The 17051-nt window shown below is 45.9% G+C and overlaps 1 protein-coding gene across 2 annotated transcripts in view; it reads right to left on the bottom strand.

Moving 5' to 3' along the window:
- Positions 1 to 17051, bottom strand: part of map3k13 (mitogen-activated protein kinase kinase kinase 13) — a 31707-nt gene extending 14656 nt beyond the window's left edge. Inside the window, exons 1-2 of one of the 2 annotated variants that reach the window (XM_069698601.1) lie at positions 16982 to 17051; positions 6223 to 6299 (exon numbers count right to left, since the gene is read on the bottom strand). The gene's annotated coding sequence lies outside the window, so the exon portion shown is untranslated. Of the gene's footprint in view, positions 1 to 4284; positions 4584 to 6222; positions 6300 to 16981 lie in introns of those variants that run through there. The other variant, XM_069698602.1, reaches the window with a different exon arrangement.

The following is a 17051-nucleotide window of genomic DNA, read 5'->3' as shown; positions in this document are numbered from 1 at the left end:
AATTGTTATTGTACCATTCGGTACATAAGAGTGTGTGTGTGTGTGTGTGTGTGTGTGTGTGTGTGTGTGTGTGTGTGTGTGTGTGTGTGTGTGTGTGTGTGTGTGTGTGTGTGTACACAGCAGCTGGTGGTGCAGGGGGACACACACACACACACACACACACACACACACACACACACACACATATGCCCAGGGTGTGTCTGGCAAGATCCAATAATCCCACTACTCCCAGCAATCCACTGGGGAAGGCAGTTTTTTTTTTTTTTTTTTTTTTTTTTTTTTAGATCACTCAGCAAACGCCAGCATGGCTGTTTTCGATTGCGTTTCAAACACACTGTACCTTCCCAACAGCAGCTGGACCTTCCACAAAATATGCTTGTAGCAAGAGAAAAACGTTTTACATAAGCAGACATACACACATTCACCCTCCAGCAGCAGCGTCATCTGTGTCTCCATCACTCTGCTCCTCATTAAGAGAAGCCCTGCTGGGACCCACAGGGGGATCCTCCTTTCAGGTGACAGCTGCGCCACCAACAAAGAACCAATTTAGCCTCTATCCCACCTCATCATTCACACGTTACCATGTCAACGCAGCATCCATCTTGACCTTATGCTACCAATCACACTTAATCTCATCCAACACTCGGGTTTGGAGAGGCCAATGCCCGGAGGCCGCTTTTGTACAAATTAAGGCTGCCACACGGGGAGAGCAGAAGAGTTTAAATAAAAACAACGTGGTCTTTGCCATTTCAAAGAATGGGAAGTTATGGGCTTTCTTTTGGAAAGTGCATGTCATAGCCCTTCACCAATACAAGTTAAGCCTTAGGAGATACCAGAGACTCAACACACATCCATACAACATAAAACTAAAAGATTGATTTTCAAACAAGCCGCTGACAAATCAGACTAATGAACATATGATTGCTGCACATTGAGCTAGAGTACAAATCACTGTGGGGAACTCATTTCTGGGAGAACGGTTAAATACCTTGCACCAGAACGCTCCCATCCCTCCTCACCTCCTGTCTCGAAACAACCAAAGTGAAAACCAGATGGTGAGAGCAGCTCCGGTCTCCACTGAGCATGTGATTGTCTCTCATATTCTGGGTCATAGTTGAACAGCTGAACTCTGGTATCTGCACTTGCTTCCCTCGTCAGTGCAGACTATGGACTTTTCATGGCCGGAGTGAGTAAACAATGTTATGAAATGGAAATCTGGAAACATGCTGCGCATAGATTTGTTGTTGAAACAGACAAATTGTAAGATATTTAGAAATATGAAGATCAAATAGAGAAACCTTGCAGTCGACCAACAGAGCCGCCCAGACCTGATTTGCTCGTCGGGATGCGGGCCGATGTCTAAATAAGATTTCCCTCACCACCGGGGCCGTGAGTCCTGCCAGAGGGGATTGGATGGCCTGCCGGAGGTGGGTGAAAGTAATCATCTGGTGTGGGGACAGCAGCGGAGGAGAAAAATAAACTGATCCTGGCACAGCGTTCAGGCATCTGCCGTCCCGCTGCTGACATTCCCCCTCTAATCCTCGTCTCTTCATATTCTGATTCCCTCTGGTGACTCACCTGGGCCGACTGAGATACCTGGCTGGAGGGGAAAGCAGGCCACAGAACCATAATCCTCACCTGTTCAGAGTTTGACCGGGCAAATAGAAACAAGGTCAAAGCGGCTGCTGAAGCCACGGGGAAGCTGCCAGGTGGAATCATGTGTAATGTGGACGGTTTGTTGTGAAGGCAGGATTTTGTGAGAGGAGGACGGCGGTCGAGTGCATGAATGAAACCACCGGAGAGAGCTGACAGATCGGAGGATGGAAGAACGGGAATGTGGAAGTGTGTTGTTGTTTGCAAGTGAGATTAATTCAAACGTCACTTGACCGACATGTTTGAGGGGAAAACACTGACTGAAGCCACAGAAGTGACACGTCTGTGAATTATTAGCACTCCATACACACATAACCTGTGCCTCAAATAGCCTCAGCTGGTACCAGCCAGAATCGGAGAAAATAAATAACTGAAGAAAAGAGTGTGCGCCATCGACACGTCACACACTCTCCCTCCAGCTTCCTTCTCCAGCCTCTCAGTGAGGCTGCAGCCAGCGCTGCTGCAACCAGGACACGCAGCCAAAAGACCTGCAACTGTCGTGCATACTCTCCTCTGAAAAGCTCACAGGTCTGCTTCAATATCAGCCTTTTAGTCGGACAGATTCTTTCCTCCCAGTGGTTCTTAACAATAAAGCTTCACAGAGTTCTATTTATTAATACTAACCAGATCCATCCGGATAGATGATGAATTCAAACAGACAGAAAGGGACGGTGGGGCCAAGGAGACATCGGAGGGAGAGACGGGCTCAGAGGAGAGTAGAGGAAGAAAAGGCAGATTAGGGAGACAGAAAAGGACGAGGATGGCTGTCAATGAGGACGTTTTTGAGAAAAATGTTTTTTTTGCGGTGGGGGGGGGGGGACACACACGAACGCAGAGAAAAATGAATGAGGAACGGACAAAACAGAGAAAGACAAACTGCTGTTCTGCTGCTACTGTGGCTGCTTGCGGCATGATACTGTACCGACCAAATGGGAAAGACTCCCAGAGCGACAACAAAGGACACAAGAGGAGCCGGCTCCATGTGAACTGGGCCTGTCTGCCCTGCACGACCAGGAGACAGCAACACACACACACACACACACACACACACACACACACACACACACACACACACACACACACACACACACACACACACACACACACACACACACACACACACACACACACACACACACACACAGCACAGCAGCTGCTGCCACAACAATTCCCCTTGTGCTCTTTTAATAGGGACGGCCTGCTCGGCCCGACGACAACAAGGAGAGAGACAGAAACACAAAAAGTGACACAACAGACAAACGTGCATGTTGCAGGAGCGTGGCTGTGACTGACACCGTTTTCATGGCTGCAATATTAAAATACACAAAGCTACAGAGCAAAAAAAGTGGGGCATGAGAGTCTAACGGGAGCAAGTGGGTGTTGTACTACATGTTCTTTCTTCTGCGTATAAGACAGTCACAGCAGAAGGCCAGGAAATCAGTACACACTAGTTCTACTGTTAGCTCCTGCTTTCATACTATCCCTGCATGCTCTTTAAAAAAAAAAAAATTTTTTAAAAAACATGAATGTAAATCAAACAATCTACCACAGCAGCTGGAGTCAGACACTTTGGAGAAAACTCAAATACCAAACCCCTTATAGACATGAATATGCAGCTGTTTAAAAAATATATATATTTATAAACACTCTGTGGAAAAAAGGAAGGAAGGATGGATGGATGGATGGATGGATGGATGGATGGATGGATGGATGGATGGATGGATGGATGGATGGATGGATCCCTCCCCTCCTCCTCTTCCTCTCCTCTAAAGCCCGGCTGCTGGCTACTCATCCCGTGTAGTTACATAAACATGCTTAGTAGCAGAGGACAGAGGTGGGCGCACACACGCACGCACGCACACACACACACACACACACACACACACACACACACACACACACACACACACACACACACACACACACACACACACACACACACACACACACACACACACACACACACACACACACACACACACACACACACAGCTTTCCAGCTGCCAAGTAAATAAAGAGACGGATGGAGATGAAAAAGAAGGAGGGAAAAGTCAAAGACGGTGCAGCAGGCGGAGGGGACATCAAAAACAAGACAGGCGGAGTTAATTAAGGTTAAATAAGAGACCGTGGAAGCAAAGTCAATGTGATTTATGTATGTGCATATACTGAGCTGCCAGTGGCTGCACACCAAACACGTGTCCCAGAAAAGTCTGTCATCTCTGACCACCGGCGTTAACCTCAGAGGGTTTGTTTGTTTCATTTGGCTGCAAAGAAAAAAATAAGTGGAGCGGGAGGGGGGGGTCTCTCTTGGTCCATACCTTTACCTACATCTCCACCTGTCCTTCAGAGGGTACAGAGAAGTACTGCATCAAAAAGCAGCAGCAGCGTCACTGCTGAGCTTAAAATAGCTGCTGCACGCACCAACGCACAACCGCTCAACACACTCCTGCAGCGCTGCTGAACAAACACTGACATCTGATCCACATGCAAACAGCACAAATAAATACACACACAGCAGAATGTCTGCCTTCAGACATGTGATGTAAAATAAAATATTATCACCGGAGACTCCACATCACACTGCTTTCACTCAGATGAACGGCAAAGACACAGCATCAGCAGATTACTCACAGCAGACAGAGCTCGGATTCATGGTCCTCTTTCAGCTCGGAGGCAGGGGTGAAAAAGAAAAAAACTAAAAGCCGGGTGAGGAGGACCGAACGGACGGTCAGGATGCGAGAAAAAACAGCAAGAGGAGCCGGGACAGAGGGAGACGAGCGGCTGGAGGATGACAGACATTCCTCTAAGTCCCGCAGCACCTGGGCTGTGAGTGGGTGGGCGGCGGCGTCACGGGGTCGTTGAGGACCTGCTCACGTCACACTTTTCATGAATGGAGCTGTCTGACGCAGGGAGGACGCGGCTCAAAGAGCACAGGGAGGTGGGGTGAGCTGGGAGGGGAGGGGAGGACTGGAGGGGTGGAGGGGTGGAGCTTTCGGCACAGACTCGGAGAGGAGGAGCAAATGGATGGAGAGGAAAGCAAAGGAGGAGAGGTGGAGGAAGGGGAATGTATTTCAGAGCAGCACCGGCTGGGAACAGCGGTTTAGGCTGCGGCAGCGTCTCTGTAAGTAGGCCAGACTGCTTCTGCACAAGAGAAAATCCCTTTGATACAACTGGCATGGAAAGAACTGATTACCGATTTGGTGCAGCATCCCACACGACTGCGGGCTGAACCCTGTCCTCCAGCATGGATCCGTCCATTTGGGACCAAATATGTTGGTTTTTTTAAAACACCGAGACACACATGTCACAGAATATCTGGCTTTATCGTCACATGCGGTGGCACCAAAAAAAAAAAAAAATCTTCTGCAGCTCCAGAATGAAATGAAGCAACAATATGCTTCCTTCATTTTCAGACTTTTGAACAGTGAAATGTTTAAAAGACATACTGAAAGTGGACACTGTTGACACCGTATCCCGTTCTTACACACCGTCGGCGGCCGAGCCGCCACGCTTCGCGCTCATTAGCCCGGCAACCCACTCTCTGAGCCAAGTCAAATATTTCTGATTAAATTAGTGATTGGTTCAATAAGTAGTGCACACTAACCTTTTATCATACTGCTGAGGCTCCTAGCATCAGTTTAAAACCCGTTAAAGATTCAGCAGGGTAGAAATAATACAAACACACGCAGCCACGCATCAGGCCTGCTTCCTGTGGGTAAATAAACTGCACACATTTGACTGCATTCATTAAATCATTATGATAAACATACCTTTACACCACAGGGTGTGAATGCTCTGCACAGCCGGTTAACTTAATAAGTGTTCTACTGCAGTCTGACTGTACTTCTGTATCGGATATTTCTTCAAAACACCAAAACAGTTGAGTGTTTGTGCACGCTCTCCGTGTTCTTATGTGACTCCTCTGTGCGCTACAATCTACCGCTAAAACTATAAACAGTTAGTTGATTCACAGACGTGTCACCTTCAACAGTTGTTTTTAATCAGTTGTTAAAGAAATTTCAAAACCGTCCTTGTTTCTTTCTTCAAAAATGTCAACATTTGCTGTTTTCTTAGCCTAAGATAAATGGAGTGTATTTGTGTATTTTTTTTAAATTTTGTTTTATTTGCACATTAAAGCTGATTGTAACAATATATGATGTGTATGATGTGTTCACAAAGACACTATGTATAGAAAAAAAAAAAAAAAGCTCAGAGGAAAAAAACAGAATCCCATCGAGAACAAAAATGTAACAAAAGAGCTAAATTATGAATTAATCGATAAAAGTAATCAACAAATACTGTCAAATACAAATCAAACCACCCGACAGCCGTCGCTATTCAGAAGATTTAAACAAGTTCTGGTCTCGGGGTTAAAAGGCTTCGACAGTCACAGAAAACTCAAAAGGTCAGAGCCAGAATGTCAGAAGAATTGTTCTTTTCTCTCCACAAAAGGTCATTTAATGTCTCTCTCACTCTCCGCTCAATGTGCACAAGTATCACACACTTTATTTTAGCCGCTCTTGACTCTTGCATGTCTCTGTGTGCATGTCTCTGTGTGCGTGCGCTGACCTGTCAGGTAGTTTCTGAGCATCTCAGAGGTCTGCAGAGAGTTTGAGGGTTCGGCGTCGACTCGTTCTTGATCTCGCCTGCACACAGACCACAGACAGAGCGGAGAAACATGTTCATATGGGTCAGTTACATGTTAAACAGATGCATTGCAACCATAGTGCACAATTAGAGGTTCTGCCATCTGCAGTGCTTCCAACATGACATTAGGAAAGGGAACAGATGAGTCACCAGGTAGTTAAAAGATCGATGAGGAAAGAAGAAGCAGCGAAGATGAAGGGCAGTAGTCATGTGTGCCTGCAGTTTATATGAGTGCGTAAGTGGTTGTGGCGGAGCTGGACTGAAGCCAGAGGGGGCGTACCAAACAAGATTGAGACAGAGGCCCGGGGGTGAAAGGAAAAGCTCGGGGAACAGATGCTCCCCCATGTCTTCTGTTTCAGGCCCAAACCTCTGGGGAGGACGATGGTGGGGAGGGGCACTGGGAATGTAATGGTGCATGGAGGGAAGTGGGGCGGAGGGGGGGGGGGGCAGCATTGTCCAATCTCTGTCATCCAGCCACACCCCAGCGGGGGACCCTGCCGGGGGAGGAGGTCTGGTATCCCGGGGCGAGGTGGAGGCAGAGGCGTCCAAACACTGCCTATAAACGGCGTGAAGTGACAGTGAAATGAGTCACGGTGCAGATGGCCGAGGATGCTGGAGGACCGACGTTGGGGAAGGGTGAGTGTGTTGGCTGATTACTGGATTTGCTAAAAGTACACCTTTGTGTTTCGCATGTTGAACAGAAATACAACGTGAAGCACTTTTCTGGCTCTGAACAGAACAAGAGTGAACGCAAATGGAAAATATTCCTGCCGTGCAGCTGAAGACAAAACACAGCAGTGGAATTCCCAAACGGAGTTAAATATTGACAAAAAGAGCGAGACATTCGATATCCACGGACGAGGCGGATTCAAATTCCTGATCTGTTTGCTTAGCGAGAAGATCAAACTCTGCTCTAAAGCCCAAGTTCCAAAGGTCAGCCAATCTCGTGATCGCCTGCGTGCTTGTGTGGAAACATGCAAAGCCACACTGAAATATGAAAACATGCCAGAAACAAATCCAATCAAACATTCCTAAATATAAATGAGAAACTTTTAAAGCCACGTAAATTCAGTTTTGATGATAGTTAAGAAATGGGTACATTAGATATGGTCTGAGCCCCTTTCATCCCAAACACCACGTGTGTAGCAAAATAAAAGCACGGGATATATTATGAATTACGTTTTTAAACAGACGACTTGATAAGACCTCTTCAGAAATTCATGATTTCTATCCATTATGTTCATATAAGGGATAGAGAGGGCTAGGGAGGCACGGTGGTGCAGTGATTAGCATTGTCGCCTGACAGCAAAAAGGTTCTGGGTTCGAATCCGGTCCTGGGCCTTTCTGTGCGGAGTTTGCATGTTCTTCCTGTGCTTGCGTGGGTTCTCTCCGGGTTCTCTGGCTTCCTCCCATCATCCAAAAACATGCACCTCAGGTCAGGTTACCTGGCGCCGCACTAGTGGCAGCCTGCTGCAGCAGCTCCCCCCTGAGAGCCCCCCCTGCTGTAGCGAAGAAATTTCCCCTCGGGGATTAATAAAGTGAAATAAAATTAAAAAATAACAGAACGGCGAATAAAAGAATTAGGAGCTTTACTTTGGAAAATGTGTTCATCACAAAAAGCCTTTCAATTTTCATATTAACAGTGATATACCATTATATATTTTACAGCTTATAATATATTTATATTTTTTTAAATAATTTTAAAGAGTTTACCAGAATCTTTAAAGATGAAATAACTTTAACTATAATATTGTTAGTGTTTAATAAATGTCCATTTGTTAATTTGTGACAACTATGTCACGCAATCAAATGTTTTTTAAATCAAAAGTTTTTGTCCACGGCTACATCAACCCTGACCTTTAATTTAAAATTGGTCACATTTTATTGGATTTCATCAACGTCTTCGCTAACAAGAATTTGATTCATTTAATGTGAAATTAAAAATGTTCCATTGCACTTCTCAGAACAGCTGAGATGTGAGCTTCGTAGTTTCTGCTTCAAACTGAGGCCGTCTTTCAGTAGATCTACTGAACTGTTCATGCAGGAGTCAGAGGAAAAAGTGCTCGCAGTTGATGACTGCGCCGCTCCTCGCTTCCTCCCAACAGTGTTCGGTGAACGCAGAGCTCTCTATGCACTCTTACGATCATCAATCAATCAATCACCAAATAACGTATCTCGTCACAACATAAAATAAATCGTATCTTGTGTCTACTAAACACTGAAGGTGTTCCCTTTGAACTTGTGTTGCGTGACTGTCAAGGCCAAATTATTGCCGCCTTGACAGTCGTCTCTCAACAATGACGACGACAAAACGAGCTAAAATCCCCCAAAATCTCTCGCAGCAATCTTTCAAATTCTCCTTTTGTCCGATCAACTGTCTGAAAAAAACCCAACACAAAACAAAAACAGCTGTTTTTGTCATGTTGAAGACGGTAAAACCGAAGGGTGTTTTGCTTGTAAAATGATGAAGCCACGGTTTTGATAATCAATTCATGGTTTCAGTCAGTTTTAAAGCATAAATGCGAACGATTCTCTGAGAATTTGCATTTTTATTCCATTTTCTGTTATTGTAAAATAAATACATTTGTTTTTGAGCCTTTCGATCAGACATAAAAATATATATCCTATCAAACCATCTTTACTTGCACCGAGTTTTGACTCCAATCCACATTTTTTGAATCTGAGATAATTCCCATGATAAATCTACATTGTAAGTTTTAAGTTGATCTAAAACTTTAGTTCGCCACGAAGGAGAGCTTGCAAATTTGAAATCCATCATTCTTACATTTGCCTTTTCCAACTCCCTCACAGTACAGTAGCCATGACTAAATATGATTCCCGGCACGTCCCTTCTTCCTCAGTTTTCAGAGGGTTTCGAAGACTTAGTCAAACGAGACAGCTAAACATTTCCAAACCAAAGATATAAAGAGTCTGACCTCAGTCTCTCAGTTTGTCGGCCAAATCCTCGCGCCTTGCCTCCATCACTGGCACACACATGCTCCATGTGTCCCGCCTTCGCCTCCGAGTGCAACGGAGCTGTAAACCACACTGGCTCGGCTTCGTTATGCACACTCATTACTATTTCACCAGCAGCGGAACAGCGGCACTGACAGCTCCTGTGTCCACCGCATTAATAAGAGAAAAAGCACCATCGCGCACACACAAGCTTACAGCGGTTTACCTTTCAATCTGCCAGCAGAGGCAGCGACCGGGTACCGACACATCTATGATTACTGACTCATAAATAAGACTTCCCGGGAGGGTCGCGAATGCCCTTTTCCCTCTGCCTGTACCAGCCGGACTCTACTCTACTCACTAGTTCTGTGGATAGCTGTGGACAGTACCGGTTACTCTTTGTGGTTTCAAGTCCAGTGAGGTTTCCGATAGAGCTCAAATGTGATGTGAAAATACTGCACACCACTGATTGGTCAGAGATTTCTCACATTTACACTTGTCACAATTATTACATCATCACCTGGCCGCGAGTTGAATCAATATGTGTAATCGTCAGAATCGTTTTCCATTCACCTAAAATGCTGAATGAACAGAAATGTCATATTTTCATCTGTGTTTCAGGTGGAAAATTGCTCTTTTGATGATGTCTTGTCATCGGTCCGCTTCTTCTGCTGTATGTATCAACAGAAATAAGATAAAGACCACAACTCTGAAGTGGGAAGATTTTTGTTTGAAGTAACTACAGCCTTCAAATATTATAGCGACATTAAAAGTACAATCATTTCCTGCCAAACATGTACAAAAAGTCGTCGGTCCACATCTACTCACGCAGCACTGCAGTAAATAAACTACACACGTTTGCATGTATAGAGGGCCTGAAACAGCAACATCTCAGACAATCAATGTGATAAACTTCAAAATAGTATGCAAAGCAATTAAAACTGTCAATAAAACCTTCCACTGCCGCTGTGATTGGCTCAAACTCGGTCGTTGGCACAGCAACAGTTTATCTTGGTCTGCACAGGATAGGATGGATGCTTCCAGGAGATATCAGGGTTTAAAATAAATAAATAAATTGAAGTCTCTATCTGTTTGCTTTCATGAAGTAGAGTATGACTGTTCATATATATATATGGCTTTATTGGCGTAATGAAGTCATAACCCTTATTATGTCTTCAGGATGTCGTCAGGACCTCTTCAGGATGTCTCCAGTATGTCTCCAGTATCTCCAGTATGTCTCCAATATGTCTCCAGTATGTCTCCAATATGTCTCCAGTATGTCTCCAGTATGTCTCCAATATGTCTCCAGTATCTCTCCAGTATGTCTCCCGTATGTCTCCTGTATGTCTCCAGTATTGCTCATATCCACAGCTTCAAAATCCTTCTGATGGTCCACTGACGTGTAACAGGGACAATCGCACCTCTTTTCTTCCCACAATGCACCCTGAACATCTTTTCCTGCCCTGTGTAAGTCGGGTTGATTGGGTACGATCTTACACAAAATGCTCTTTTTTTTTTTTGTCCGTTAACATCACACGTATTCTGACTGGACAAGAGTTTCCAGCCAGATTGCTGGTTTGTATTGAAATGATGCTTCTCCTTCGTTTGTGCTTTAACCTGTAACAGGCTGCGCTGGTACTCATGGAGCTGGAGTTACGCTCAGTAAATACGGTTTCTTTGTGATTACCACTTGTGGCCAGCTGCTCAACAAAAGTTACAACACAAGTGACCAATACATTTTCAAAAAAAAAATGAAAAAAAAGATAGAATTTAAGGAAAACACTGCGTCAACGCTAACGAACCCAATGTTTAGTAAAGGATCTGAATCCAGCTACAGCCAGCGTCGGCTAAAGCTAAATGTTGCTAACTGTTTACACAGCTGGTTCTCGGAAGTGACAATTAAAGACACATCAAATCGGACCAACATGAAAACATTCCTCTTTTCCTACAATCAACTGTCATTGCTGTTGATCAGGTGGGATTAATACATTTTTTTATGTTTACTATACAAGACTTTATAAGACTATATAATACGGGATTTGTTTGTGCCAATACTAAGAAGTAAATATGATATCAACACATCGGCCGATGTTATTTTTTACGTACATGTACACTGCACATACAGTAAATAGAGACATGTTTTTTTTTGCAACAATCCCTCAAACGCTGTCATCAAACCCTTTTTATATCTGTGACAAAGATAAATAATGGGAGGCAGGAAATTTTACAGTTTCTCGTCCACACCAAAATCGTTGCACCGAAACTTCACTGGGAATTTATTAACCAGAAATAGAAACCGTTTCTAATTTGCACTCAGCTTCTTTTTCTCCATTACGTTCTGTAAAAAAAAAAAAAAAAGTTTTCTTATTGGCGCATATTGGCCAAACACTGATACAGCTGCGATATCGGACAATAAAAATCTGCCAGCCGGTATGCGTGTTGGGCGGCAGTCACACGATGCAGCGGCACAGACCGATGAGAAGAAGACCTGCCCGGACTTCACGGACAAACCCGTTTGTCCCGCTAAGACCGACGGGCGATAGAAAACAGGCCGGCCCGGCTGATCGGTTGTTTTTTTTTTTTCACAAAAGGCACGGATGAGTGAGTCCGCCCGACGACCGCCTCCCGATTGCGAGAGACGGGTAATGCTTGTGAGATTACTGTCCTGAGCCCGCCGACGGCCCGCAGGCCCGACCAATCCGCAGAGAGGAAATTACATAACGATGACCGTTCAACTCTCCCGCAGGATTCTGCGACACGACGGCGATCCGTCTCTCCTGCTTCGCTCTTCACCGCCAGTTCAGAGGAGACTCGGGGAGCAAACGGATCCTCCCCTCCGAACTGCTAATCCGGAGCAGGAGTCGTGGGATCGCATGAGGAGCCGTAACGCCGAACACCGGCAGCCAAGTCTTGAGACAACGTGAAATGTTTTGAAGGCTCTTGCAGCCTTCTTGCTTCTACTTATTTCACTGAAGAGAATCACAGAAGTGGGAGGGAACGAGCACACGCTGGGACGCAGCGCTCGTATCCAGTTTTCATCCCATCGAAGCAGGACGTACGAGGAAGGAGAGGGAGGGAGGCAGCGGAGGTGAGCCTCAGATCCCAGCTGCTGCTGCTTGTTAGGGTCAGAGGTCAGAGGTCAGAGGCGATGCGGGGAAATGACAAGTCGCACATCTGAACGAAGGCGAGAGGAGACGCACGCTGTCAACTGTGCACTGCACATTAGTCCGGCACAATAAATACCAATAAAATGCAGGCACGGTGCGAGTCGTTAATCATCGTTATCTCTACTGGAAGAACGATGAGAGTTTATTTAGTACGGATCACTTTTGTTGGGGCGATTTTATCTCCGTCGCAGTAGATTTTCTTTTTTTTTTTTTTTTTTTTTAAGTTTGTTTATGTTGTGTTTAAACCTGCAACTAAAATTTATTTTCAGCATCATTATGTTTTGCAAAGAATCACTTCGGCACGTCAAATTGTTCAGCTCACGAGCAAGCGGCAACCGACGCTGATGTCACCCGTTCTTCAACTTCCATTATGAGGCCTCGAGATCTAAAGAAAAAAAAAAATGCACATGATGTTTTTCAAACTCTTGGAGCCGAAAATGAAAGCGGCTCAGAGACGGCGCGCCTCCTGGTTTAGCTTCTGCTCCAGTTCGACTTGTGTTGCGGTCACGTGGCGGCAACATCACACCTCCTGACTCATTCAGGGAAATTATTCCCGTTGCATTGGACGAGCATTACTCACGGCTACATAAACAAACATTATACCATGATCTACGAGGAACTGTGCATCGCCCGCAATTCATTTATAATTGTAAAGACGCACGCATCAGCGGTGGGAGGGACTCGAACACGCCGCGCAGCCTCTATGACCAACGCATGTGCTGTTTCTTGCTCCTCCACTCGTGTGTGTTAATATGCTCCCATGAGGCGCTGCAGGCTGCGGTAATTATAGAAGCTCAGCTTCATATCACAAGAGAGAAGTACATTTAAAGCCGTGCGCTTTTGCATAAATACAGTGCTGCACACGCACCGAACCGAACAGTGACGGCCGTTTAGATAGTAAGCATCCACGTTCGCTGCTTTATGATCAAACTACAGAGAACAGGTCTCCCACAGCCGATTTTCATGGTGTTTGGGCACATTAACTAACTGAAATAATGCAGATAAACGTGTCTTTTTCTTGCAATATAACTGTGGCCTGCAGAAGAGGATGCCCTCACAAAATCCAAGTCCCATTTCTTCTTGAATTTAAGCCTGCATAACATTAGCGGCAAAGCCCAGGAACACTTAGGGTTCAACAATGCCGAGTTAATCTAAGGCCCTCAGCCACAGCTGTAATACCCCTTGCCCGAATATAAAGGGATGGAGGGCTTAACCCACTTCTCAACGAAATCCCAGTCCTCAAAACAGCTGAGCAGCAAAACGCCTGCGAGTGTCCGACAGACTCTTTGGCACGCGATGACTCCCGGCGAGCCAACGGAGCGGACGAGCCCGGAAGATGGAAGATGATTATTTTCTTAACCACGCTGAGCTGTCATTATTGGCATTTGATGGTCTGATATAGATGTGAGGCGTGCCGGGCGGGCTCTCGGTGCCACAAGCTGGCCCCCACGTGTGCACACAGGGAGCCGCCGATGCGACGGAGGCAGCGCCCGTGGAGCTCACACAGTGTCATTACCGAAATGTCAGTCAAGGAGGAAGCAAAGGAGGAGCGGACCCGAGGGAGGGCGAGCGAGTAAGAGGATACAGGGGGAGAGAGAGAGAGAGGGAACGGGGTGTGTGTGTGTGTGTGTGTGTGGGGGGGGTGCATTCATGTTCAAATCCCTCCTTCAGCTCAACGTTTGTTGTTTGGCTTTTTCCACTCAGCTGCTCCTCAATGTGAACATTCAGAGCACGAACCTACGGGAGGGCGATTGTTAACAGCTGCTACACACTCATTAATAATGACAGCTAACATACCTAAAACAAATCGGTTTTTAATGAGGATGAAAAAGTATTTAGTAAATCTTTTTTTTTTTTTTTATCTTATCTTATCTTTTTGAACATTTTCTAACATTACGTTGTTAAATATTGTCATTAGAGAGGAGCCAATACAAACCCGTGTTCATCTTAATGCAGGGACGTGCATCACCGATGTGTTTTAACAGACGACAACAGAGCTCCGTTGCCCCGACTACGGATGAGGCGGAATAGTCATTCAAAACTTTACGCGACTTTTGTCTTGTTTTATTGCCGTTGTTTTTTTGTTTTTTTTAAAGGGCGCCTGCTGGTACATCAGTAGGGGGAGCTAACGCACTTTAAAAGCTGTTTGCCAACCGCGATCAAACCACAACAGGAGGAGAAGGAGATGTCGCGTCCAGGCGGAGGTCCAACGTGAGCTGCTGTGAGATTACGTGCCGCAGCGGAGACGACAACTGTCTCCTAATAATGGTCAAATACTTCCAAATATATTGCTGACTTTAAGAAAGAAAATATCAGATTAAGACTGAAGCAAACGATCACTTTCAACATCAAACCCTCTACTTATTTTTTTCTATCAACCCCCTAAAAAGCCACCATAGAACAATTTGTCTTTTCTTTCAGGGGTGACAGGAGATTTTTTTTTTTTTTGAGGGAGACAGCAGGTCAGCAGTATCTGCCACTTCACTAATGCACCTTTTTTTTTTTAGAGACGAAGAACAATCGTCTCCCTCCTTCACCGGTGGCAGAGCGTGGGGTTCAGAGTCAGTGCTGTCACGGTTAGGTAAAGATGCGAGTGGCCCACGTGTAGCTGTACTTGACCGCGGAGCTGCGGAGAGGCCCGAGCCGTTAGTGGCACACGTACACTTACTGGGAAATGTCCCACCCGGCACGACGAGGCTGGAACACAACACTGACGGCACCCACGACGCCGTCCGCCGGCCGACCGGCCGTCAGAGGGTGTCGGCAGCGAAGAAACGCAACGGGGCAGCAGAGCTGCTGCGACATGAGGCCGTCGCGAAAAGACGAGACGAACGATGGTCCCTGACTTGTGTCGGATGGCGGCGCTGCTCACGGAGAGGCGGCAGGGCCGACGCGGCCCCGGCGCCGCTCGCCACTTTGTTAGGGACACCGAGCTAAAACTGAAACGGCGCGATGAGACCGATCCGGTCACGAAGGCTTCAGTTCAGCTTTTCAACTCGTCTCCTGAAAGGGTTGGAAAAAACAAACAAAACAAAAAAAAAAAACACTGAACATTGGAAGCGAGATACGAGTTTCTGCCACAACTTCAGCTGCTGCCGAGAACCTGAGAGAACGAATTTACAGATGTTCAAAACTCCAACAACATCTGCGGTGTGTTTTATCTTCACCCTTTTGAAGGCTTTGTCGTGATCCGTCTCGTGTTGACGCTGATGAACGCCACGAGCTGAAAAGCGCTCGTGTAACATTAAAGTTGCTCTGCATACTTCAGACTACGGCTGCACATAACGATTCATTTTACTACCAGTTCATCTCTCAACTACTTTCTTCATTTCTGCTGATACGATAAAATGACTCTTTAATTATGCCTAAATGCTGCGAGCCTGATTGTAACGTCTGATGCCGCGTCCCCGAACCGAGGGTGCTCGGTGTGTCTCCTGTTTTGAGTGTGAAAGCTGGTGTGCCATCATGTCCGCCGTGTGGAGGCGTCCTTTAAAAGGGTCTGTTTTCAGTGAAGCCTCATCACATTTCTTCAACATTACAAAGTGAATTCCTCATCTCGATACACGCCAACAAATCTGTGAGGAACAGACAGGCTTCGGTGTCAGTAATCGGTCCATAAGGGTTGGAAAATATCAGCATGCTGCACATTTTGCAACAAATCACGTGTGGTTCGTCTGGTCGTGGACCGATATTTAAACATTTCAGTCTCACCTCGCTGAAACATATCAGAAAAACCTGTTATTACGATGCTACACAATCCAACAACACCAAAAACTACAACCTTTAAATAAATCTGAAATAGTTTCAACAAAAAAAACTAAACACTTCCTTGAAGTCTGATGTACTGCAGCACAGGGTGTATTAAAGTGTGTGTTTTTAAGCTGCGTGCACACACGGAGCAATAAAATGAAGTGAAATATAAAGACACGGTCTGAGAGGAGACTTTCAGAGACACCCAACCTGTTCCTCCTGCCAGCATCGCTCTTTACTTTCTTTCAGCCACGTAGTCAGAAATCCAAAACAAAAGTCCAACCTGAGAAATCCAACACAAACATCTCTCCACCTCCCTCTATAATTTCGCACTCCTCTGCTGCTGCAGCCCATAATTTCCTCCTCCTGGTCAAAACGAGTGTTCTCGTTGATCTGAAAGTGCCCGACGAGATTATCCGCCGGGTTACATCATGAAGGCGAATACTAACCCTTTTAATACTCGTTATGCGCAGGACCCACTTTAAAATGAGCTGTTTGACTCGGGACAGATTAAAACCCAGCGGTGCTGACACACCATGTTCAAACCGCTTCGTAGTAATAGGTGCAGATCTGTGTCTGGTATTTCGCTCCTGAACATTATGAAGAGTCGGTGTAACAGCCCGCGGTCGTCGTCGTCGGTGTTCGTGCCCGGACACCGCAGCTCGCTGACAGCTGCCCCGCTCCATCCCATCACCGGACCACAGCGTTTCTCTTAACAACTACTCAAATAATACGCATTTCATTTCGCTTCAGATTCCTCCGAATCGCCACAGCTCTCGGTAGAAGTCGCACAAAGCGCAGTTTATTACCGTTTCGCTCTTCTGAATCCCTCGGAGATGTCGGGCTGCTCGCCTCTGGCTCCATCTATTTACTGTCCAC

This window comes from Brachyistius frenatus, unplaced genomic scaffold (genome assembly GCF_029030835.1).
Source record: "Brachyistius frenatus isolate BFR_SWC_R1_liver_20210118 unplaced genomic scaffold, ASM2903083v1 Contig_27, whole genome shotgun sequence".
NCBI classification, from domain to species: Eukaryota; Metazoa; Chordata; class Actinopteri; family Embiotocidae; genus Brachyistius; species Brachyistius frenatus.
Note: the sequence above shows the minus strand (reverse complement) of the source record. Positions and strands in the feature narration are given on the sequence as shown.